The 25,982-nt window shown below is 40.5% G+C and overlaps 1 long non-coding RNA gene across 1 annotated transcript; it reads left to right on the top strand.

Moving 5' to 3' along the window:
* The first annotated feature begins 443 nt into the window (after positions 1 to 443).
* On the top strand, positions 444 to 15,830 carry LOC130682017 (uncharacterized). Its single transcript, XR_008995307.1, has 3 exons — positions 444 to 1,100; positions 4,945 to 5,136; positions 11,101 to 15,830. It is a non-coding gene; the product is annotated as an uncharacterized LOC130682017 (long non-coding RNA).
* The last annotated feature ends 10,152 nt before the right edge of the window (positions 15,831 to 25,982 follow it).

Genomic DNA, 25,982 nt, shown 5'->3' with positions numbered 1-25,982 from the left:
GTGGCTACTCTTCTATTCAGGATGCAGAAGAGAAAGAGTATCCTTTTTTTTCTTTTTTTCTTTGGATGTTTATTTTAATTGAAGTATAGTTGACATATAATATTATATCATTGTATATTGATATTATATCATTATATTGAAGTATAGTTGATATACAATATTGTAATGTATTACATAATAGTTTGACAATTACATACATTATGAAATGTTCACCACAGTAAGTGTAGTTACCATCTGTCAACATGCAAAGTTATTATAAAATTACTGAGTACATTCCTTGTGCTGTACTTTTCATCCCCATGACTTATTTCTTTTATAATTGGAAGTTGGTATCTTTTTATCCCCTTCACCGATCCTCCATCCTCCTTCCCTATGGCAATCCCCAGTTTATTCTCTGTATTTCTAAGTGTATTTCTGTTTTGATTGTTTGTTTTATTTTTTTTTAGATTCATGTATAAGTGAAGTCATACAGTATTTGTCATTGTCTGACTTACTTCACTTAGCATAATACTTTCCAGGTCCATCCATGTTGTCGCAAATGGCAAGATTTCATTATTTTTTATGGCTGAGTAAAAGTCTATCTACGTACCACATCTTTATTCATCTATTGATGGACATGTTGCTTCCATATCTTGGCTATTATAAATAATGCTGTGATAAATGTAGGTGTGCATATTTCTTTTTGAGTCAGTGATTTTGTTTTCTTTAGGGAGAAAAACCCTTCTTGTAATGGGAATGCTAAACGAAGCAGGTGGAAGAACTAGCTAGGAAGTGTGCTTTGTATAAAAGCCACAGTTAAAACAATATGTGACTGGTCAAAGTCTAGGTCTCAGAGGTCAGGCCAAGCTGGAGGACAAACAGAACCAGGTCCGAAGTCCAGGGAATGGGGTAGCAAGATCCAAATTTGTCATGAAGAACAGACACGCTCAGATGGAACCAATCTAAGGTCCGAACTAAGTGAGAGGGCACAGGGAGGAGACAAACGAGGCAGGAGGTCCTGTCCCAAGTGACATCTGCATGTCCCCGCTCAGGCTGGAGTTTAGGAGCCTGGGTGGGAGGAGGCAGGGAGCAGTCCTCAGATGTACCTACCGTATGGCCAGGTAAAATCTTTATAACGAATGCAGAGTTATCTCCTCCCTCCGATAATACTAAATATTGAATATGACTTTCTGCAAATAATGATAATGAAAATCCAACTTCACCAGCTCTACGTTTTTGCCTCACAGAAAATATTACAGGCAAGTTTAAAAGTAATTGCCTTTTAGAAACTTATACAATCTCCTGCCTGATCTTCTTTTAGAAACTTATACAACCTCCTGCCTGATCTTCCCTAGTCACATAGGACTTTGTACAGTCTTTACTCTGCAAGCATATTGTATTATTTCTCTAATCTTTCCAAATTGCAAGGATAACCTACTTGACACTCTGCAGGGGGGGATATTGAAAAACAAGATTTTAAGGAGTTGAGGGAATGCAGTCAGAAGTGAACATATAAAAGTTCTCATACAATTATTTTTGTTGTTGTTCACTGACAGCAATAAAGGTAATACATTCAGGGTTACTGCTGCTAGGCTGTAAAATTCCTCTGTGCAAAATTTAAAATACACATCTCTGTCTGGGTGGACACAGCCTCAATTGGCCTGGCACCCTTGTGCGGGGCACAACCCGTCCAACCATACATGTAGCATTTTACACATCTCAAAATAATAATATGGATGTGCTAGAAACAATTGAAATGTGCAATCCCTTTCTTGATAGAAACTATTTAGGATCTATCTCTTCTGCACTTACAATAATATGCATGCAAATTTGTTTGGCTTGGCTGAGATAGCATGTATGGTATAAGGCATTTTTCTTCCTCTGCATCATGAGCCCGTTCAAATGGTCTGAAAGTCAGGACTGTTGAGTCATTTCTTAACACTTACCCATGATTCCAAGTATGCTGTCCCTACCAGAGCCTGGAGAGGGGTGGTGGGAGCAGGCGTCTGCTCAGGAGAGTAATCCATATGGGGCTCCAACAGCACAGGAATACAATAGTGCAAGGGTATATTGGTTCTGTAGACAGATCCCTTGAGCAGAAATAAAATAACTTGAGTGCCAAGCTGTATCTTCTAAATATGTTTGCAATGCTCACATGCAGACTCGTCCATTCAGTTGAAAGTTAGCAGTCCCAGGCAACTGGAATTCTGAAACAGTAAAGCATGGCATAGAGAACTCCTATGGTTGGAATAATGATGGTTTACTTTTATTATTTACTATACCTCCCAGTGATTGGTCAGGACTAGATGTTTTGTGAATTTCTTCACGCTACTGACTGTTTCAATCAGCACTAAATTAGTGTTTCTACATGTGCTTTATAATATATAAATGTAATTTTGAAGCAACCACATAACAGAAAAGTTACAACACAGAGTTTTTTTCTTTTGCCCTTTTTAATTAATAAGTATTTTGTGGGGAGAGACTCTGAAAATATAAATACCCTATGCCTCATTAAACTTACAATTTATTGGTTGTTTTATCAATAGAAATATGGCCTCATGTGTTTGGGTGACAATCTATTACTACCACAATTTGTCTTGTTAAGTTGTCCCAGTTTTGGCCCCAGGTAGGCTGTCTTCTGTGTCCTTTCTGGCATGTCCCCTCATAGACATAGGGTTCAGTCTTGGAACAATGTATCCCCTGCAGAAAAGGGAGGGGCTACTGTGTTCTAGTTGCTCCTTTGATTGACCCTCCTGAATGTAACCAAGCTGCCATCTCCGCTGTATCTCTTCCTCTGCCCAGATGCCCTCCTGACTCTAGGATGTTGGTACCCCTTGTCCCGCTGCCCCTCTACAAAGACACGAGTTTCACCCCTGCCATCACGGATCTCCCCTCTTCTGGGGCAGACGCCCACTCATTCTGCCTCACCTGGTAGCTTTAGGAATGAACTGGTGGGGAAGGAAAGAGAAGTGAAGCGGAAGGAGGAGGAGGATGGGGAGAGCGAGGAGAAGGAGTTACATGTGCTTCCTAATGGCAAGCAGCCTCTAGCCTTAACCTCGCTAAGTAATTGTTGAGCCATGCTCCGGGGTTGGCCTTCACGGGGCTCCTGTGTCTCCGCTCCACCCTGGCCGTCAGGCCCTCTTACGTATGCCTTGGTTCCTTCCTCCTGAACAACCCCAGAGTACAAGCCTGAGGAAGCAGGCTTCTCCCAGCTCTTTTATCTTCCTGAGGCTTTTTTGAAGAAATGCTCTATGATTTACCTTCATTTTCTATTTTCAACATTCCCGCGTCCACCCTTGTTCTTCCTTTTGTAAATATGCCTGTCAGGAATGACTTGAGTTTACTGGAATCAAAATTCTCAGGCTTGCCAGAGAGATGCATAGCAGTAAAGTTTGTTAGTAGAATTTGTTTATCAGGAACTTGGGGCTGAATTTCTATACATGTTTATTCCTGAGTCTGGAGGCTTTTTTCATAATTACTTTTGGTTTTTAGGACTTGGCATTTTACCTGGCATATAAGGTGAATGGTGTATGCTTGTTGGGTTGTAACAAGTGATCTCAACTGACACACTCCAGTGTTTGAACACTTGCTGAACTGAGAATGGAAAAACTCTCACTTTCAATTTCTGGGCTTTTAATTCACAGAGCTGGCTGTCCCTTGTTCTGGGGGAACTCATCATGACAGGCCTTTGTAATGAAAGCTAGAGCAAAGACTCTCTTCTGGAGTGAAGCGGTGTGAGCCAAATAATTTGTCTAATTATGTACAGAAGGGCCGCTACCATGGGCAGAGCCACCTCGCTGTTCGTCATCTTTGCTTAGTGTTGTTTTTCTAGATAAAGATCCAGGCCAGGATGTTCTGCATGTTGCTGCTCCAAACACCGGAGCAATCTGTGTTCTTGCCCCCACATGAGGAGCGGAGACCCTGAAGAGTCCGGGAACACACACAGGCCACAATCTTTTCCTTCCTCATGCCAGGGAAAGGCTGTGTCAAGGAACTGTGCTTGGAGCAAGGGGACCTGGATGGGATCATGGCTGAGCCCACATGCTGTTATAAAGCCTGAGTAACCCATTTGGTAAATGCACTGACACAGACATGTGTTCTGATGTCCACTGGTGCTAAATCACAGTAATAACTACATACAGCCCTGTGGGAGAAGCTGGAGTTTCCCCCGAAAGGAACAGACCGTCTACCACCAGTCATCCCAGACCGAAGTCAGTACTGGGAAGGGAGGTAGGAGTGTAAAGGTGGCCCTTAGCAAAGGCAGAGGAAGGAGGTCCTCTTTTCTCCAAAGCCTCGGGTCAGTCAGGCCTGGATACTGACAGGTGGAGGTGTTCAGAAACCTGTGGTGGGGGTGTACTGGATCGTGTGACAGAAAAAGCAGATTGGGGCACAAAAACAGGGTGTAGTCTTTTAATCTATTCTCTATTTTGTACCTTCTCATGATTTTAGAAATGCACACACTTCATGTCACATAGTTTGGAAAAAAAATCCCTGGAGTGTTGGGTAGATTTCATCATCTGTAAAACAAAGAAAACAGGACATACCACTGAGGGCTGCTGTGTGGATTAAGTGAGATAACCCTGTCAGAGTGCCTGGGACTGTGCTCATTATTAAACGTGAGCTTCCTTTACTCCCCATCGTGAGCACTTCAGGAACCATTTCCAGGGACATTTCTGTCTCATGCTCTGAGAGCTGCCGGTTCTTTGCTCCAGGGTTCTTTATTTTGCCAAACATGCTTATGTATGACATGGCAGATCACAGCATTTAATTATCTGGTCCATCCAACATAATTGTAAAGACACTAAGACACAAAATAAAATGATGAAATGTCAAACGGCAAAGAACTTCAGAGATGATGCAGTTTAGTTTCGCAAAGGGTTATGTTGATTTTCTGATGGAACAATTCTTTGTGATGTGGGCCTGTCCTCCCCATTACACAGCATTTAGCATTCTTGATTCCCTTAGTTTTTGTGACGGCCGGAAAGCACCCACACAGTTCCCAATGCCTCTGGGTGGGAGAAAACAACTCCCACTGAGAACCACTAAAACCTTCATCTTCACTGGAAGGAAGGCAGGCCTAACGGGGTCATCTGAGTCGCCAGAATCACAGAATGAATTCAAGAGTCAGAAGAGAAATGAGTCCACCACCTCCAGCAGGTGAGTCTTGCTATCTTCTTTACCTGGATTAAGAAACTGAAGTTCAGAGTGATTAAGGGGATGCCTTAGATCTCAGAGTTCATGAATGGCGAGGCCTGTATTCAGCCCCAGACCATGCGTCCACGCCCACCTGTCACACTGCCTGGTGTAATGCTCGCAGGTGGCTCATTTCCAGTTAGAGAGCCAAGACCCAGCATGCTTGACAGTTTCTGAAGGGCACTTCCTCCAGCCCCAACTCACAACCAACAAAGGGATGGATGATCCATCGATTTCCCAATATTCTAAGATGTTCTAATTTTTCTCCTATAAGTCACTATAAAAGGTGGCATTTTAAAGTGGCAGATGAAGCAGAAATCTCCAATTTTTTTGTTATGACTCAACTACTAACTCATTTTGAATTGTGCAAATAATTAAGCTCACCCAACCTTACATTCTTTGAGTAAGACCAACTTCATCACGGGACTTTTCAAACAGAGATTTAAGATGTCAGCAAAACATTTCACCCTAAACATATTACTATTAAAGGCAAATGCTTCAAATTTCTGACTGTGGAAGTTGAGAATGATTATATTTTCTGTAAAGTGAAACTAAATATTAAGAAGAGGTGTCTCTATAGCTGCCTTCATACCCCTCGCACAGTAACTAGTTTTGTTCATCTTTGTAATCAGAATAATTCTGGCATTTCCAACTAGCACATGCAAGATTGCTTTATCTGATACGGGTGATACAAGAGGTACTCTTCTCTGAAATAATCTCAGTGTTACTTGTCCATATTTCCTACACACTTGTAAACAAGACATAATTATACATCAAAGAGACTGATAGCCCCAGTAATAATCAAACCTTTCTCATTGTTATAATATAGATGGTTGCCCAGATAATCCATAACATGCTGAGATTAAGCTTTTGGAGATTATTTTAGAAATAGAAATGCAAAATCTAAACATCCTCTTACATATGAAAGCATTTCTTTTCAGCTATCAGTGCTCTGTCCTTTTTTTTTTAATGCTCTAATTCTCAGTCTAACTCAGCCATAGAATTAGAATAATGTCAATGCGTGTAAAACTTGGCTATGCTGAGTTGATCTTTTTAAATGGAGCAGAATGTCATTTAGTCTTATTGGATCAGAAATATTTCAAAATCAAGTCCTGTGTTTCCCAATCACTAGAAAGTAACATTCTCCACATGCACATTTCCTCACAAGAATAGCTAGGTAATTATTAGCAATTTCATAACTAGATGAATGGTCTGAATCTAACCTCTACGCATAAACTCAATTTACATGCTTTTTGAATACAGTCTGATAAACATGCATTCATAGAAATTGGAGCTTTCACCTCTTAATAGAGATTACCAAGAAGCTGTAAAGTATTTTTCATCTTTAAATACAGTGTGCAGAATATCAAGGGCATAAGAACTATCAAAATGCATATGGAAATTTTATACCATATACACATTTAGGAATTAATAGTAGCAAGTCATTGTAATATCCTTCAAAGGATTCATTTTAGGAAGCCACACATTTATTAAGGAGGATGTCATAGCTCTAAATCATTGTTTCTCAAACTGGGGGTCAGATGTCTGGGGGTCCAAGGATATAGTCTCAGATACCCAGGAGTTCTCCATAAGAAAGTTTAGAAGATGCATTTATATTTCTAAGGTAATCTAAAAAATTTTAGTATCAGCATATTATGGGGCATCTGGGTGAACACGTCATTACTGAATACTGCCAAGAATTTTTATGCCTCTGTTTGTGTTTGTGTTTCTGATTCATTAACATCAAATAACTCTAATTATTATGGGTTAGTAAGAAAAGAGCACAGATATTTTCACACCAAGGGAAGGCCAAGTAATGAGCTGGCCCTGCTGTCCCAAGGTTTCCCAGTGGGTTGAAGGGATAAAAGTGGTGGGAGAACTGACTCATCCCAAGGCGTGTGATGGCGCAGCAATGCTGCCCTCCCACAGGCTGGCAGTGTGGCACTCAGGGCCGGAGTCACGTTGGGGGCAGCGGCTCAGTTTCAGAAAAATGGTATTTGTCAAGTTAAACTTCTGTAAGAAATTTGAATGATTCCATTTTATCATTTTGTTTGAATTGAATCTTAAAATTTGTTGTGGCTTTATAAGGGTGATAAACCCAAGGATTTTCTTTTTTTACCTTTATTTTAATTTTTAATGTTTGTACACATTTAAATAGCACTGCTGGAAGAGGTAATTTAAGACAACATTAGATGGTCCCTGACTGTGCATTCGTTGGAATATTTTTAATGGTATAAATCTTTCTGCTCTCTTCATGGATGTGTGTAAGTCATTTTGTGTTTGCCTGCCCAGCACCCATGAAGACTTCTTGTCGTTGCTGCCCCTCTAGTTTTTTTCTTTCTGGAATGAGTCTTGGTGGAACTGACAATCATGGTGGCCTGTCCTTCTCCACCCCATCCCCTGACCTAGAGCTGGACCAGGGATCCAGTGATGTCAGTCAGACTCTCACTGGAATCTGAGGCTTGAAGCGGAGTGACACGAGGCCTGAAAATAGTCGAAGCTGATTCACCCCAATGATGGAAAAGCCTAAAGATAAAGATGTCCTGCTACTTTATTGCCTGGTTTTGCTTGGATTCTGCCTTTTCCAAGATCTAGATCAGCTCCTGCTTTAATGCTGTGGGCTAAACTTACCTGTCAACAAATCCCTTTATTTTTGACAAAATTAGCCAGAGTTGGTTTCTGTTACATGCAACCATTGATAAAGTCATAAGCATGAAGTCTGATAAAAGAGTGTGCTAATGCCAGGAAATACTGTTTGGGATCAACAATAAATAAAGTCATATGTGTAATATTTACTGGGCTCCTGATCTGGTGATTCATTCTACAAACACTGTTGAAAGAAGCTATGGAGCTTAGTGGGTTTAGCCTCAAATAGAGCTGGTTCTCCCACTTACCAGGTGTGTGTAAACTTGAACCAGTTACCTAAATTCTCTAAGCCTCAGTTTCCTCATGGTAAATTGGGAATAATAGTAATACATACTACATAGTATTGTGAAATTTAAGTGAGATAAAGTACCTAAAACATACAGTAAACATTCCAAAGATAAACTGTTATTATAATTTTAGTATGTTTTCTGAGAGAGTCACTGAGATACCTGCTGGGGATGCACAAACTAAATAAGAGAAAAGAAGTTAAATCCATCCATATCCTTCTTGGAGAAAACATTGACTATGTTCAAAGAAGTACTTCAGGTGGTATTGATTGATACTCTGCTTCAGGTGGAAAGCAAGGACTTAAGCACCCCAAGGAAATGTTTAATTAGTAGTTGAGTGAGGGTGGGAAGAGAAGAGAAATTAGCCAAAGAGCAAGAGATTGGAGATTTTAGAGTGGAAAGCAATGCAAGACGGTCCAGCCTACATAAAATCAGGGGACGGTTGTCATCTGATTTTTTTTTTATTACTATTTTTAAATTTCTGATGTTCTATGTAGGATTATTGAACTAAGGGACAAACCCAGTTATAACTTATGTAAATTCACTTTGTACTCAGAAAACAGACCCTTAAACAGGATTTGGGGATTGGGTTGTGTATATGTTCAAGAAGCACGGGGAGTACTTCCTTTGTAGGGGTGAGGGGAAAACAGGACATGGGCAATTCACAGCATGTAGAGGCATCATGACTAATCAAATGATCACTACATGATATCAAGGAGGGAAGTGCAGGTGGAGGGCAAGGCATGGGGAGATCCAGTGGCTGTGGGACTTAGTTGCTATGGTGACAGTAGTGTTTGTAAAGATTGTGGAGTCACCTGGCTTCTTCTGAGTAGCCTAGACAGTACAAGAGAAATGGGAAGCTGTGAACGTAGACTTAATACATGTAAGGAACCAAGAGGCCTGCACAACAGCTTTGAAGGAATCCTTCATCTTTTATGATGGCAGGGTTGACACAGGTTTTTTTCTTTTTTCTCCCCTTTTCCCCACCCCCCACATTATACATGCTAATCATTATACCCCCTTTCTTCTTCCCCACCCTTATCTCTCCCTACCCTCCCATTCTCCCCAGTCTTTTTCCCTTTGGTAACTGTTAGTCCATTTTGGGTTCTGTGATTCTGCTGCTGTTTTGTTCCTTCAGTTTTTCTTTTGTTCTTATACTCCACAGATAAGTGAAATCATTTGGTATTTGTCTTTCTCCGCTTGCCTTATTTCACTGAGCATAATACCCTCTAGCTCCATCCATGTTGTTGCAAATGACACAGGTTTTTTGTAATTGCAGGCTGAGGGCAAGGGTGAAGTGTTACAATGCCAATCAAATGTGTAAACCTGCTAGGCTTTTGACTCTAGGGTAAGGGCTCTGGTGGGGCTGGAGTGGGACACGAGGCACCGCTTAAAGACATTTGGGCAGACAGTGGACAAGGCTGAGAACTCTGAACCTATGCATTCCCCTTAAGTCCCTTGGCAGCAGAAGAAGCCCCACCCCTCTCGGAAGGAACAAACCTTCCTCTGCTAAAAGCCTCTGACTTGGGAACATCTGGCAGTTGCCTCCCAAACGAATATCACCACTCATTGCTGCTGGTTCTGTAACAAGAGTTAAATTGCAATGGAAATCTGATGGATAGGCAAAAGGCTGGTCTGGGAAGAGAGAGCTTATACTCAGAGCTACAAATTTTTACTGATAGGTGCTGGCAAGTGTCTGGGGAGCATTAGAAAGAGCAAGTCTAAAGGGCTAGATCAGAAAGAACACTTAAAGCTCTTTTGTCCTGAATTTATTAACACTGGAGTACTCCCCCAGGATTCCAGATTTAATGTGTTGCCTTTAGTGGCTAATCAAAATCTGGGTTCAGCCGTGGGGCAGCAGATTGTATTTTCCAAGGTGTTTGGAATACACAGCCCATCCCGTGTGCTCTGCCCCAGGGCCAAGTCAGTTCTCTTGCTCTCTATCACAGTGTAGTTTAGAGGAATATTGATTGTTTTGATATCCCATAGTTGATGGAATTATGCTAATGAAACTTGGTGATCAGGAGTAGCAAATTCCTTTGATACCTTAGCAAGACACACTTATGCCCCAGGATGTAAAAATAAACCCCAAGAAAGCTTGGGATTTTGCCATCTTAGTGAGTTTCCAGAGTCCAGAAGTCTGGCCCATCTGGGGTATTCCTTCTAAATTGAGTGATGTTGTTGTACCTTCTCTTGCTAACCACCAAAAATGAGGCACAAAGCTTGGTGAGCCTCTTTGGACTTTGAAGGTATTCATCCCATTTGGACTCATTTCCTGGGCAACCCACAGGGTTCCTGTTTCGAATGGGGCCCAGAATAAAAAATGGTTTAGGCTCTGATCCCAGCTGCCCTGTTTCTTGAGCCTTATGACCCAGCAGAACCAAGGGTAGGATAAAATTTCTTGGGAGAAGAAACTTTAGTATAATAAAAAATCAATAGTTTAAAATTTGCTTATTTTGATTTACTTAATCTCTTAGCTTTGGGTACCTAGAGTATTCTCAGCTTCTAGCTATTATGATAGGTTTTTCTGATCAACACATTAAAATTTTTATTTTAGTCAACTAAAACCACACCTTAGAAAAGAGAAAACTTTTATTTGAAAAATAATATATCTTTAAATGAAAAAATATTAGTCTGGAAAGAAATACTTCCATATATTTTAAATTGGGAAGGAGGGTAAAGCTTTGATCTGTCCTTACAATAATCTAAAACTTCCTGAAAAGTAATTATACTTCTGTGATTTAGGGATTAGTTCAGTGACGTACCCCACCGGCACTGAGCAACGTCTGGGACAGAACCATATGTAAAGTCCACAGATGGTACAGATTTCCTCTTGTTTTTTTCCACAGGGGTTGGTGAATATCAAACAGCCGTTTTACCATGACATTTTGTTTTGGGTTAACTCTGCCTAAGAAAAATTTGTTTAATAGTTGCCTTCTGCCTTCATCATGATTTCAGTTTCTTTATTTTATGATGCTTGGACGTCGTGGGGCAGCCTTGCTGGTTGGGATGTCTGCGCCTCCCCGGGCCGGCTGATTCCTGGAGAGCGAAGGACTCCACCTGCGAGCACGCTGATTGATGCCACCTTTGTGCCCCCAGCCACTTCCTTTCTGGAACTCACCAAACCAGGGTTTCCCCTGCCCTGAATCAGGCAGCAGACACCTGGAGACCACCCCTACAGCCCACAGCCCTGCAGAATTACTCCAGCTATTCAATCCTAAGCATGTTCAAACCTGTCAGCCCTGCCTCACACATCCCTTCCCTCAGAAACCACAGTAAGGGCTCTGAGCCATACTTTCTCTGGCTCCTTCTGCCTCCCGTGCCCGACCTTGGTGCTTTCCGAGTGGCCCTGCAGGGTGTGGCTTGCCTCCTACTCTTGGGAAATGTTAAGTGATAAATTTGCTTTATCTCAAAGGCAGTTGTCTCTGTGTCTGTCACCTCACCACTCCTGAATAAAACAAATCCGGGTACATTTTAGAACACCTTCCTTTTCTCCTTATCCATAAACATTGTGAAGCTGCCTGGGGCCCTGATTAGCTGCCCAACCTCAGCGTGCTTTCCCAGTTTATAGTCACATCTGTGTTGGGGCCGGTGTGTGTGTGTGTGCAGTTTTAGGATCGCCCAAGCCCTGAGGCACTTGCTGTCTGTACACTGTGTGGACAAAATACTTTTCTGTAATACAGAATACCCTTTGGGTATTGCAACCTTTTTCCCCCTTCTTCTTCTTTAATTGTCTCTTCATGGTTTTTCCTTGTTTAAAAGAAGAAGATAATAATCCGAGATTTTGCTTCATCATCTTTGAATAGCTGCATGGAACAACAGGCCCCTGGATTTTATCTAACAAAAATATGTCTAAGGCTAGAGAGTGAAGGACTCCACCTACGAGCACGCTGAGGCATGCCATGTCTGTGCCCCCAGCCACTTCCTTCCTGGAACTCACCAATGTGAATCTTTCCCTAAGGCCCAGTGACTGGACATGTAAAAGATGTGTCAACCAAAGGCTGTGTTTGCTCTCTAAAACTCTGGCAGCTTAAAAATAACTCCCTTTGAGAAATAGAAAAGTGCCTGTTCACAATGAGACTAGGAAACACAGGGGCTTCTAAGTAAATGAGTGATTCGCAAGCAAAGGATAAATGAAATGAAAATAGAACCCAGGGGATTAAGTATGTATTAGAAAACATTTTTCCTGCAAAATAAGCTGGGTAGATTTTTTTTTAAATCACTAATTTGATAAAATGCTGAATTTAGAAAATTCAGTCAAACACAAATGATCCCTGAGTAACAGCCTTATACACATCAGGCTCAGAACAAAATTACCAAGTTCTTAGTAATGTAATGTATGATGATGACACAGTAAGACATATCACACTGAGAAATAATTGTACTACTGGGCCTTGGTTCTTGGCTTGGCTTCATTTGGTGTCAATGAGCGTTCACTTAACTTTCTAGGCCCTACTTCATCCACGAAATGAAAGGATTGTACTGGCTGAATTCTTCCAGTTCTAAAACTCCAATATGTTAATAATTTACTGGGGATTCCTTCTATGACTATTCCAAGCCCATCTTTACTGAGGTCTTTATAGAGAACTCCCTCACCACTATAGAGACCTTTTCTCTTAATTTGTTAGTGGTATCTAACACTTTTGCTATATGTCAAAACACAGACCCAAGCAGACACATGCCCTCACATGTTATAATAAAGAAATGAAGAAAAAGACTGATGGTTAAAATGGAAAACTCATTGACAACAATTTCTCTAAGCAAGGAAGGTAGGTGGTGTTGAGCAGTTCTGAAGCAAAGAAGCCTCTGCTTTGGTAGGCTCAGAATTGTTATCCAAGGTGGGAGTGACAGTTGACATGGGTAAGTTCAGCCCTTGTTCTGGTTGAATCTAAACCCCTTCTTTTGCCTGTGGAATACTCTTTGGGAATATAGACTTTAGAGTTAAGCCACTGGGTTCAGATCCTACCCTTGTCACACTCAACCTGTGTGACTGCAGATAGTCTTCTATTTTTTGAAGGTTCAGTTTCATCAACTCTAAAACAGAACTAATAATAATGCCTGCCTCAGAGAGTTACTGTGAGAATTCAATGAGGCATGCATGCAGAGCACTTCCCAGGGCCTTGAGCTTCCTGATCAAGTAAGTGCTCAGGAAGTAGGACTTACTCTTATTATCACTTTCTTGGATCTCAGTTCTGTGTCCTTATGCTTTTCTAGGATTAGGAAAACTAAAGAAAAAATAAGATGTGACTTATAAATAATATAACAGAAATTGGGGAAAATAGAGTGTTCAGTATAAGAGATGACTGATTTTGCAAATGTAGAAAGTAGATCACAATCAAGTTTATAGAGGCAGAGAAACTAACTTAAGAAATCACAGGTGTGGATAAAATGAAAGTTCCTGTGGGCAGGATTCTCATCTGGCCTTGGTTGGCTAGCTCACTACACTTGTGTGGGCAATATGTGGTTATTGACTCTATTAAAAAGAGCCCTGCCCAATGCTCTGTGTGACACGGTGGCATGGCTGCAAGGCTGCAGGAGAGCAGGGCAGAGGCTGAAGTGCTGGCAGCACCGAGGACAGAGACTGTGCAGGCCCAGAGGCCCAGTGGATGGTTGTGCGAGCGGAAAGGCCCAAAGGCAGAGACTGGCCTGCTGCATGCAGACATGCTCTGAGTGAACGGGATTCTAGTGGTTGACCTGCCACTATGAGAATAAAGTTGGGTATAACCCTTTCATCCCAAGAACGTTTTACTGTCATTTCTTTTGTCACATTGAATCCATAGTGAACTTGCCCAAGGCTGAAACCCACTGGCAAGACAACAGGTTATACAAATAAACAGTACCGGGTTGGGAAGGAACACCCTCCTCCTGGTCCTGTATAACAGTAATCATGTGTTTCTATTTTACCTCAGCTTGTTAAGTACTGCTTCTTTGTCTCCAGCATTTCTAACATTTCATTCAACATCTCTTTCATTCCTGTTGATACTGGAGAGATCATTTCAACTGCAAGGTCTCCTTAGCTTTAGCAATGTGCGCTGTGCTGTCCAGCTCCCCTCGTTAGGACAGAGGCACTCATTCCTCCCATTGCTAAGAATGCTGGTGGCTGAGGCCTGTCACCTGAGTGCTTGCCAGGAATTGCACTCAGCTGAAGGCACCTCATCAAGACCATCCCCTCCCTGGGGTCTGCTTTCATGGCACAGCTGGAGACTGCTTCACTATCGGGCATTCCATCTCCGGAGCTCTTGGTGGGGCCGCACTGCAGTTCAGTCCCTCACTTCTGCCTCGTCCTCCTGCCCTTGCTCCCCCACAGATGTTGATCATGTGAATATTTACCAATAAACCTCCTGATTCAAATCCCCTTCCACAGTGTGTTTCTTGGAGAATCACATAATGACGGTTGGTGCCAGTTCATAATTTATCAATGTATCTCTTCCCCAAATCTTTGTCTTTAGTCTTTGATCTTTCTCCATCCCAAACTCTGACCACTGAGCCCAAACTCTGACACATGGTTAGTCTTCCCCCTCATGCCAATCAGGATTAGGTTCAGCTGCATATAACAGAGAAAGCAGACTCCACAATGAGATTTTAGGGCAGGATCACCTGCCATCTGGCTGACATTGAGGACAGTGTCATTGGTGGCAGGTGGGACAATGATTACCCTTTTGCTTACTTTAGTGGTGCATTCAGTAAACCTTTCACTTCTGATGTACTGGGAGGGGATACTGGTGGGTTGTGGGAATGAATGAGAGGTAGGGACCCCACCACAGGTGTCTGAGAAGTTTATTGGAACTAATAATTCTAATGTGGAATTGGACGTCTATTCGTGAGTGTGATTAGTGAACTAGAGTAAGACAGTGGAAAACTGTTTGGTATGAAACACTAATTAAAGGCTAAATGTGAAAGACAGAGAGCCTCTTTGGCAGCACATAAAGAGACTACTCCTGCAGCTGAAGGGCAGAAAGAGCAAAGGGTCAGACCTACTGAATAATTGTAAGGATGCTAGTGCCCAGAAGTGGTTGAACACCTAGCCTTGGAAAGTCTGTAAGGCTCTGGGCAAGGCCACGATGGGGACACAGCGGACCCTATGATGTGGGATGGGGAAGTCTGGGTCACTGCACTGGAAAGCCTTGAATCCCCAGCCTCCTCTAAACCTCCTGAGCCCGCAGAAAGGCATATCACCCTGTTAAGGGACCATGCTCTTCCTTTGCTTGAAAATGACATAGAAGCCTCTTCCATGCAACACAAATGAAGTTCTCTCAGGATCTATATCTGTCTTACTATTAGCCTGGCTACCATGCTAATAATGAGGGTTTAATCACAATAGAACTCAACCATGGAAGTGCAGGGACTGCTAAGGAAGGACAGGGAATCTACATGGAAAGAATTGCAGGAACTCACCAACATGCATAGCAACAGCTGGGAGGATATATATGGAACTAGATTCTGAGGGTGCCAAATGAAGGGAAGTTAGAATATAACAAAGGAGAGTTTATCACGGGAGCGTTCTTCCATTATACATGATTTAACGCCTTTGGCAATGACCCTGGGAAATGATGGCTCTTGGAACTTTGAAGAAAGGGAAGGCCCACACTGAGTGAAGTAGAAATTCCATAACTGCTATGGTAGACAATGGAAAAATAGATCAGAAGGCTCAGAGAAGAGGGCATTATATATAGGGAATATAATCCAAGGCCAGAAAGCTCGCCAACTGATGATGTTCTAGGGAAGGACTCAGAAGACAGTCTTTTGTGTGTGTGTGTGTTTATAATTATAATGGGATTTATTTATTTATTTATTTATTTTTGAGAGGGCATCTCTCATATTTATTGATCATATGGTTGTTAACAACAATAAAATTCTGTATAGGGGACTCAATGCACAATCATTAATCAACCCCAAGCCTAATTCTCAACGGTCTCCAATCTTCTGAAGCATAACGAACAAGTTCTTACATGGTGAACAAGTTCTTACATAGTGAATAAGTTCTTACATGGTGAACAGTGCAAGGGCAGTCATCACAGAAACTTTCGGTTTTGATCACGCATCATGAACTATAAATAATCAGGTCAAATATGGTTATTTGTTTGATTTTTATACTTGATTTATATGTGAATCCCACATTTCTCCCTTATTATTATTATTATTATTATTTTTAATAAAATGCTGAAGTGGTAGGTAAATGCAAGATAAAGGTAGAAAACATAGTTCAGTGCTGTAAAAGGGCTAATGTAGATGATCAGGTGTGTGCCTGTAGACTAAGTATTAATCCAAGCTAGACAAGGGCAACAAAACATCCACAGATGCATAAGATTTCTCTCAAAACAGGGGGGGGTGAGGTTCTAAGCCTCACCTCTGTTGATCCCCAATTTCTCACCTGATGGCCCCCCTGTGACTGTGCCTGTCTTAGGTTGTTCCTCCCTTGAGGAATCTTACCCGAAAAGACAGTCTTTTTATCAGTGCATTAACGAATGCCCTGTTGAGAGGGCACCAGATTCTCTGACATTCTTATTGTAGTTTCCCTGTAGGGAAGGGCTGATCCTAGGAGATACTGGTACAGAACTGGGCTTCCTGATAACAAGAGGATACCAGGATTCCAAAGTAATAAAAACCAGATGGTCAATAATCATCAGAAGCAAGGTGGCTACAAAACCAGAGTGTCATGGGGGTGGGTGGGCATGACCTCTAACAAAGCTGCAGAACTGGTTAACTGAAGATGTCTTTCCTAGGAGCAAGACAGATGGGCAGGCAATAGGGCATTGATCATTTTTATGCCATCAAGAGAAATCAAGGATGGATGATAAAGGTTGAATACTGACAGACCAAAAAGTCATGATCTCTTGCTCAGTTTCTACTCTGAGCTGTTTTAGGATCCAGAACCACTGAATGAAGGAGAGGCCATGTCTCTAGGAGGAAGGACTCGCAACACCACGACAAATGTATGCCGTGAAGATTCCTCTAGTCCTTTCCCAGGGAGAAATATGGTCATTTATTCAGATAACAAATCACCAGGAAAGGGACTGCCCACAAATTTCAAGGACTGTGAGATACAGGGTACTTGCTGACATTGCTATCCAAGGGCCCAAAGCATTTTTGTGGACCACTGTTACAATGGGGCAAAGGCGAGGCCAGGTAATAGATGGAGTCCTGACACAGGTCCATGCCACAGTGAGTCTACTGGGTCTATAGGCCCTTCAGTGATCATTTCCCTGGTCCCTAAATTGGCATATGGCTGACCTCCACACTGGCTCCTTGGCCTGAAGGATAGGACTCCATAGTGGGGAGGTCCCTGAAACGCCTCATCTCCTGCCCACTGCCCCAGCCCAAACAATACTGCATCCTCGTGGGAAACAGCTCAGATTAATTTCACCTTAAAGGATGTAGGAGAGTGACCCTTATAATATCCCTATTTAATTCACAGATATGGCCCCTACAAAATCTAGATGACTCCTGGAGGGTTACAGAAGACTACCCACACTCAAGCAGGTGGTATCTTGAAGTGCAGCTGTTGTGTCAGCTGAGGGCATCGTGGCTAGAACTCATAAACAAAGCCCCAGGAACATTAATAGTAGTGGATAACCTGATGAATGTGTTCTTTTCGATTTGCATAAGTAATGAAGGTTAAAACAGTTCATATTCACCAGAGATGGACAATAGTGTATGTTTAAGGTCTATAAATGTTTAAGGTCATGGAAAAAGAATCACTTGTCTTTCCATGTAAAGTGGGTGACCAAACAGCACAATTGCTGGATCCTATGGTAAAAGTACATTTAGTTTTATAAGAAACGGCAAACTGTTTTCCAAGGTGGCTGAACCATTTTGCCTTCCCACCGCCAGTGAATGAGAGTTCGTGTCCTGTTGCTCTGCATCCTTGCCAGTGTTTGGTGGTGTCAGAGTTCCAGATTTTAGTCATTCTAATAGGTGTGTTGTGGTTGAATTGTTTTTTGATGAGGAAATTGTTAGATTTTTCCATTACTTAGCAAATTATTTGTGAACTCTTCTGAATAAAGAGTTCACCAGCACCACAACAAACAAAACTGTATATTACTGAGTGTAACTTAACATTTTACCTATATTATCTCATTAAATATCCTGAGGTCAGTACATTTATTAACCTTGTTTCCTTTTTGAGGAGAGTGAGTTTTAGAGAAATTGCCTGATTTCATTCATCTGGAGTTCAATCTAGGTCTGATTGACTTTAAATTCTATGGATTTTTATTTTAGACTTACAGAAAAGTTGCAAAGATAGCACAGAGAATTCCTGTATTCTTAGAGCCATGGACTGAATGTTTGTGTCCCTCCTAATTCATATGTTAAAATCTAAACCCTGATGTGATGATATTGGGAGGTGGGCCTTTGGGAGGTGGTTAGGTCATGAGGGTGGAGCCCTGTGCATGAGGTTAAGTGCCATTGTAAGAGACCCTAGAGAGTTCTCTCTCCTTCTGGCATATGAAAACAGTGAGAATGCGGGTGTGTATGAACCCGGAAAGTTGGTGTGGGGCTCTCTAGATAGACTCTGCCAGCACCTTGATCTTGGACTTCTGGCTTCCAGAACTGTGACAAGCAAATGTTTGTTGTTTAAGCCACCCAGTTTATGGCATTTTTGTTATAGCAGCCTGAATGGACTAAGGCACCCAGCTTCCCCTAATATTAATATCCTATATAACTATGGTACATTTGCTGAAACTATGAGCTTAACATTGGTACACTACTATTAACTAAGCTCTAGACTATATTCAGATATTACCACTTTTTCCACTAATGTCCTTTTTCTATCACAGGCCCTAATCCAGGATACTCAATAAAACTTAGCAAAGCTTACAATTTTCACCATTTCACTTGGATTCCTCTATAGAGGTTTATAAATCTGTGGAAATGTCCATAATTGTTCTGTGAGTCTGGGTGAAACAGCCTAATACTGGGATTGTTCAGCTCAAACATCTCTATTTTTCTTAAGTATGCTAACTGCTTTGATTTTCAGATACACTTTGATTTTGGTGCCTTACTTAAAAATTGAGAAACTTTCCCTGAAAAGCTTTTTGTAATAGATTGCAGCAGTACTTTTTCAGTTTCTTAGTTTTCCAGAAAAAAACAAAGGTGCCCCCAAGTAGCCATATTAGTGTTACACACTTAGAACTTGGAAGTCATTGATGCCCTCTCTCCACTCCTTAGTCATCTCGTCCTGATGACTTTACTATGTCTCTTGTGTCCCTCTCATCCTCACAATTCCTATTGCTCTCACCTTAGTCCATCCAAGAAAATATTTCAAATCTGGAGTATTATAAGAACCCCTTAAAAGCTTTCCTTACCTCTAGACTCTTTCAGTTCCAAACTCATCTTTTATCTCAAGAACACACTGACCTTTTAAAATCATTAGTTTCATCATATTATCCTCCTCCTCAAAAGTCTGCTCCAAGTTGGTGCTGCTCCATGATTACAGGATAAATATTTTAGCTCTAAAAGGTTATTGAATGCTCTCCCTATTCTCTTCCCATTTCCTGTGATTTTCCCACGTGAGCCCATTCTTCTGAGTCCACCTAGTATAGCATGCTGACTCAAAACTCATGCTTAGGAGATTACTTTTATTTTGGAGTGTTTGTTGTTCTCTTTCCTGTGTCCAGATATTTCTATCTGTTAAAGAATGATTCAAGGCTTATCTGATGGGTCCCCAAGGCCCATAAAGAATAATTCATTTCTAAAGATATATATACTTTTATGTTTATTGCTGCATTATTCACAATATTCCAAGATATGGAAGCACCCTAAGTGTCCATCAATAGATGAATGGATGAAGATGTGGTACATATACACAATGGAATATTATTCATCCATAAAAAAGAAATCCTGCCATTTGCAACAACTGGATGGATTTGGAAGGTATTATGCTCAGTGAAATAAGCCAGGCAGAGAAAAACAAATACCATATGATTTCACTTATTTGTGGAATACAAATACAAAGCAAAACAGAATGAACAAAACAGCAGGAGGCTCATATACACTGAGAAGTGACTGGTAGTTACCATGGTGGGTGGGGGGTTGGTGTGGGTAGGTGGGGCGGTAGAGGGCGATCAAAAAAGTGCACAAAAATTCCTAATCATAATGTAGGTTGGTTACAGGGATAATAGTACAGCATGGAGAATATAATCAATGATTCTGTAACATCTTCCTATGTTGATAGATAGTAGCTGTACTAGTATGTGTGTGAGGAGGATTTCATAATATGGCCAACTGTTGAACCAATGTGTTGCACATTTAAAGCTAATATAAAATTGTATATCAACTATACTTCAATTTAAAACAAAGAATAATTCGCTTCTCTTAGTAATTCAGAACCTGCAGTGTTAAGCCATCAATGTGTCCAGGTAATGAGGAGAAGTGGATTTGTGGTCCTAATTATGTCTCTTCCCATGTCCCCTCATTTTATTATTACTACCACCATGATATTGACTCCTTGGTAAGCCATCCTCAGTCTGTGTAAAGGCAAAATCCTCTCCCTTTGTACTCCCTGGGTATAACTGAAACAAGGTCAGAACTTCAAAAGACATTCTGTATAACAGGGAAGGACAAAAGGAAAATAAATACCAAGTCTCAGGAAGCCACAAATAGCCCATTTTACAACATACAAACTACTGAACTTACACTGATGTACTAGTTAGGATTAGGTACAAATTCATTGGTGAAAAACTCAAAGGATGGTGTCAAAATACAGTTTATTCAGTCTTATAAAAGAGGCCTGCTGTCTCTCACTGGGGACTCAGACATTGATTTTTCTATGCCACCATCCTTGGCATGAGGGCTCCATCTTCAAGGTCATTCATGGTTACTGCTGGAGCTCCAGCTGTCGTGTACATATTCCAAGAAAGAATAAGAGAAAGAGCCATGGGATTCAGGGTATGTCTTCCTCTCAGGAGCCTTCCTGGAACTTTTACCTAACAATTGATTTCCACTTACATTTGGTCAGCCATATCTAGTTTCACATGGCTGTACTCAGTTTCAAGGGAGGCTGATCAATATAGTTTTTCAGCAGAGAAGATTGTTGCCTTGAATAAAACAGGGTTCTGTTAATAAGGACAAAGGGAAGAGCGGGTGCTGGATGGACAACTAGCCCTCTTTGCTATGTACTGCTTCCATGGCTAAGAAGCCCTGTTCAGTAGATGTCCTTGAGAACCAAAAAGCTGACAAGAGCTCAACACCACATAGCCTGTATTTTGTCTGTACCTTGAACTTCCCTTCAGTCTCCACGTGGAGATGTCGTCGTAGAACCCTTACCTCAGTGCTTCTGCAGTCTCTTGGGCTGGCTCGAGTAAAAAAGCCAACTACTTCTCTGGGCGTGTCCTGCTTGGATTCATTTCTTGGCCAGGGAGTCACATGCCTTCCCTACATAACTTTCAGTAAACCAAAAACACTTTATTGTAGTATGCTGTGTAAAATGTGTAGTATGTCCACTAACATGGTAGATTGTTGTTTTAATGGCCCCAATGAATTATGCATCTGGTACTTACTCCCTTATGTATTGCCTTCCCACATTGATGCTAGACTTGGCCATGTGCATGCTTTGGCCAATGAGACATCAGCAAAGGTCAAGCCAGAGACTTGGAACTTGCCTTTTTTGATCACCTCCATGTAATAAACCCAGGCATTCTTGTTGAAGAGGCTTCATGGATGAGAACTGAGATATTCTGACAGCCCCAGCTTATTGCCAGGCATCTGAGTGAGGCCGTCTTGGAATCTCCAGCCCCAGATAAGCTGCTGGAAGATTATAGCCATGTGAGCAATTCTAGATGAAAATTCCAGAACTACCCAGATTAGTTTATTTGCAGAATCATGAGAAAATAAATGACTGCTGTTTTAGGCTGTTAAATTTTGAGGTGGTCTCTTATGTGCAGAAATAGAAAACAGACATCTCAGATATTGCTCAGAGAAGTCATGACTTGGGTTAGAGTTATGGGTTGGTCATACCTGCTAACGACAGGGCTATGGTTTTAAGAACATACTCTTTAGTAAACACTTGCTATTTTTAACCATTCAGCATCCATTTCCTCCTCTTTTGGTAATAGCACCAGGATTTTACTTAGGGCCATTCAATTCTTACGTGTAATTCCTTTGGCCATGGTATTTGGACAGAAAGAGGTAGATGACCTAATTCAGAAAACTAAAGGTCAGGACTGGTACTCTTGTTCAAGCTCTCTTTTCATCTAGAAGACAGATTCTGAAGGATCTGAGGAAATGGGTTCAGCCCTCCACTTTGGTAATGGGGATACACTAAATAAGCATGAGCAACATACTGAATTTTCACTACAAAGAAGTTCTGGGAGAAAACGCTCATGTAGAGCTGGTGGGTGTACAAACTGATGCTGTCATTCTGCACAGTAATCTGGTCATAAGAAGTAAAATAAAAACACATTTACCTTTGACCCAGCAACATATACCCCTGGAAAATTCTCATGCATGTGCATAAGGGGACAACAGATGATCGTCATTAGAGTACTTTCTGTTAGCAGAAAACTAGCACAAGGGTAAAAAACTAGGAGGATGAACAAGTAAAATATGGTGGAATACTATGCAGCTTTGAAAGAAATAATGTAGGCCAGCAACACAGCAGCCTAGGAAGGCCCAATTCTTATCCACCCTACAAAAACAGTAAAACAATATAAACCACAAACTGATAAAAATAGCTCTGAGGAAGTTTTAAAGAGCGCTGCACAGCAAAGGAAATAATGTGCTTTGGCATTCTATGGAAAGGCAAACTATGAAGTGGAGGAAAACATTTGTAAACATTTCTGATAAGGGGTTAATATCCAAAATACATAAAGAACTCATACAAAATAGCAAAAAAAAGCAAATAATCCAATTTAAAAATGAGCAGAGGACCTGAGTAGACATTTTTCCCAAAGAAAACATACACATGGCCAATAGGTACATAAAAAAATGCTCCACATCACCAATCATCAGGAAAATGCAAATCCAAACCACAGCAATATCACCTCACACCTGCTAGGATGGCTCCTATCAAAGACAACCAGTAACAAATGGCAAGGATGTGGAGAAAAGGCAACCCTTATACACTTTGCTGGTGGGAATGTCAACTGATGCAACCGTTATAGAAAACAGCACTGTAATTACTCAAAAAATTAAAATAGAACTGCCATATGATCCAGCACTCCCACTCCTGACTGTACATCTAAAGAAAGTGAAATCAGTCTCTTGAAGGTATCGGCACTGTACCTTCTTTGCAGCATTATTCACAATAGCAAAGATGTGGGAGCAGCCTAAATGTCCTTCAGTGGATAATGAAAATGTAAGATATATTTCTTTATATATGTGTATGTGTGTATACATATGTGTGTACATACACATACATATATACATAAATGGAATATTACAATGAATATACTATGGAATATTTTTCAGCGATAAGAAAGAAGGAAAGCCCACCATTGGTGACAGTGTGGATGAAACTGGAGGGCTTTATGCTAAGAGAAAGAAGCCAGACAAAGACAGATATTGCATGACATCACTCATATGTGGAATCTTAAAAAAAAAAGGTGATTTCATAGAAACAGAGAATAGAATGATGGCTGCCAGGGGGAAATAGGGGGATGTAGGTCACAGAGTATAAATTTTCAGTTATAAGGAGAATAAATTCTGAGGATTTGATGTACAGCATAGTGACTATAATTAATAATACTGTACTGTACACTTGAAAGTTGAAGAGAGCAAATTTTAAGCATTCTCACCACACATGCAGAAAGAGTTAACTGTGTGAGGTGATGTATGTGCTAATTATCATGATCTTGGTAACTATTCCACAATGTACATGTATGTCACATTATCACATTGTACACTTTAAATATATATAATTATATTTTCAATTATTACTCAGTAAAGTTGGAAAACAAGAGATTCCCACTTCTAAAAATTAAACAAAAGTAATTATGTCGATTTTCACCTAATAGTTAAGGTCTATCCTTATTACTCTCTATAAAAATAAGAAAGAGCGTACTACAATTTCCAAATTGGAAAAACACATGTATGCACAAGAAGCACTCTTTTTTCTTCTTTTTTTAAATTGATATGCAATCTTATGAAGGTTTCACATGAACAACATTGTGGTTTCAACATTCACCCATATTATCAAGTCCTCATCCCCCTTATTGCAGTCACTGTCTATCAGCGTAGTAAGATGTATAGAGTCATTACTTGTCTTCTCTGCGCTGTACTGCCTTCCCCGTGACCTACCTAAATTGTGATTGTGAATTATAGTGCCCCTGAATCCCCTTCTCCCTCCCCACTCACCCGCTCCAGCCCCTGCCCTTTGGTAACCGCTAGTCCCTTCTGGGAGTCTGAGTCTGCTGCTGCTTTTGTTTTTTCAGTTTTGAAGAAGCACTCCTCCAAGAATACAGACCTACCTGTGGTATATATTAAATACATAAGGAAGATCTGATGGAGTAAAAGGCATGTGAAAGAGCAGTGAAAAGGAGAAATTAGAATAAGAAAATAAACTTGCAGATTGGTAATGTGCCAAGTATTGAGGATATAGTTAATTAAAAAATTTGTACCTAAGGTTAAAAAAAACCCAAGTGATTCACTAGAACATGAATGATTTGTATTATGAAGCAATTTGTACACTTATATAAAGGTAAATATGAGAAATTGACTATATAGAAAGTCATTTCCCTGTCATATCTCAAGACTTTCAAGTCTGCAAAGCAAGGGTTTCAGCTTAAAACAATCCTTACTATTTTTCCCAGGCAGTTAGTAAAGGGAAAAAAACCCACACAGGCTGAGAAGAGAATGATTTTTGTAGGATGGATGAAGGGCAAAGGAGAACATTTAATATCGAAGCAGGTATCCACAATTGAAAAGTAACAGTGTCAGCTTGGAGAAACAATTTTCTCCACTAATGTCAGGGTGAAATTTGATGTCACAACATGATCACCAAAACTATGAGAGGGCAAGTGTCAAGAATTTTCTTGATGTTTTCCTCATGGCATTCTATTCTATTTTAGTCTCATGCATCAGCTATCCAAGATTTAATACCTAGTGGAATGTACTTGCTGGTAAGAAAGAAAAAACTGTATCTCATAAAATTGCACATGGTGATAACAAAAATTTTCCTCACTATCTTTATTTCCTGTCCATAGCATTACAAAAGATAACATACTGATTCTTTTAGGATGCTGCATTTTTCTGATTAATAAGGAAATAAACAAGAATTAAATATGAGTGATGAGGTGTTGGTATATCAATGCACTAAAACTCGTAAAGTTGGTATTTAAATCTTTGGCTTCTTATATTACTTGCATAATCAAAAATCAACATGGTACATTTGAATGACCTGAAAACTATGAATTTAGAAGTTTACATGTGTGAATTTATATTTATGAACTTAGTTTTCTTTGAATTATCTTTTTTCCCCTTCATTGCTTAATTGTTTCTGTTCTAAATTCTGTTTTATAGGAAATTTGCATTCTTTGAATTAATCATTGGTGAAATAAAATTTTAGGTGCTATTTCTTGAAGGAGAGAATACAGAATTGAAGAAAAACAATCCTAGTCCTCATGGTGTTTATATTCTAATGGATTAATGCTGGTTAATGTAGAGTATAAACTGTTCAATATTGTGATGTGATGACACCAGGAAAAAGATTTTTAGAACATGTTTTTGAAATTTGATATCTTTTGTTCTGATAATATTTCTCTTGAACATTACACATTTACTGTTACAAAATGACTGGCTATCACATAGATTTAAACACAACTTGGGTCAAATCATATCCCCAAACAAAATGAAGGAATGTCTGATACAATATGTTTAAGCTTCAGAACACCACTGTCCTTGGCACATTGTGGATGTTTTAAAAGGTTTGTTGAGTTGCACAAG

Source organism: Manis pentadactyla, chromosome 2 (genome assembly GCF_030020395.1).
Source record: "Manis pentadactyla isolate mManPen7 chromosome 2, mManPen7.hap1, whole genome shotgun sequence".
NCBI lineage: Eukaryota > Metazoa > Chordata > Mammalia > Pholidota > Manidae > Manis > Manis pentadactyla.
The sequence above is the reverse complement of the archived record's forward strand: the minus strand, read 5'-3'. Positions and strand labels throughout refer to the sequence as shown.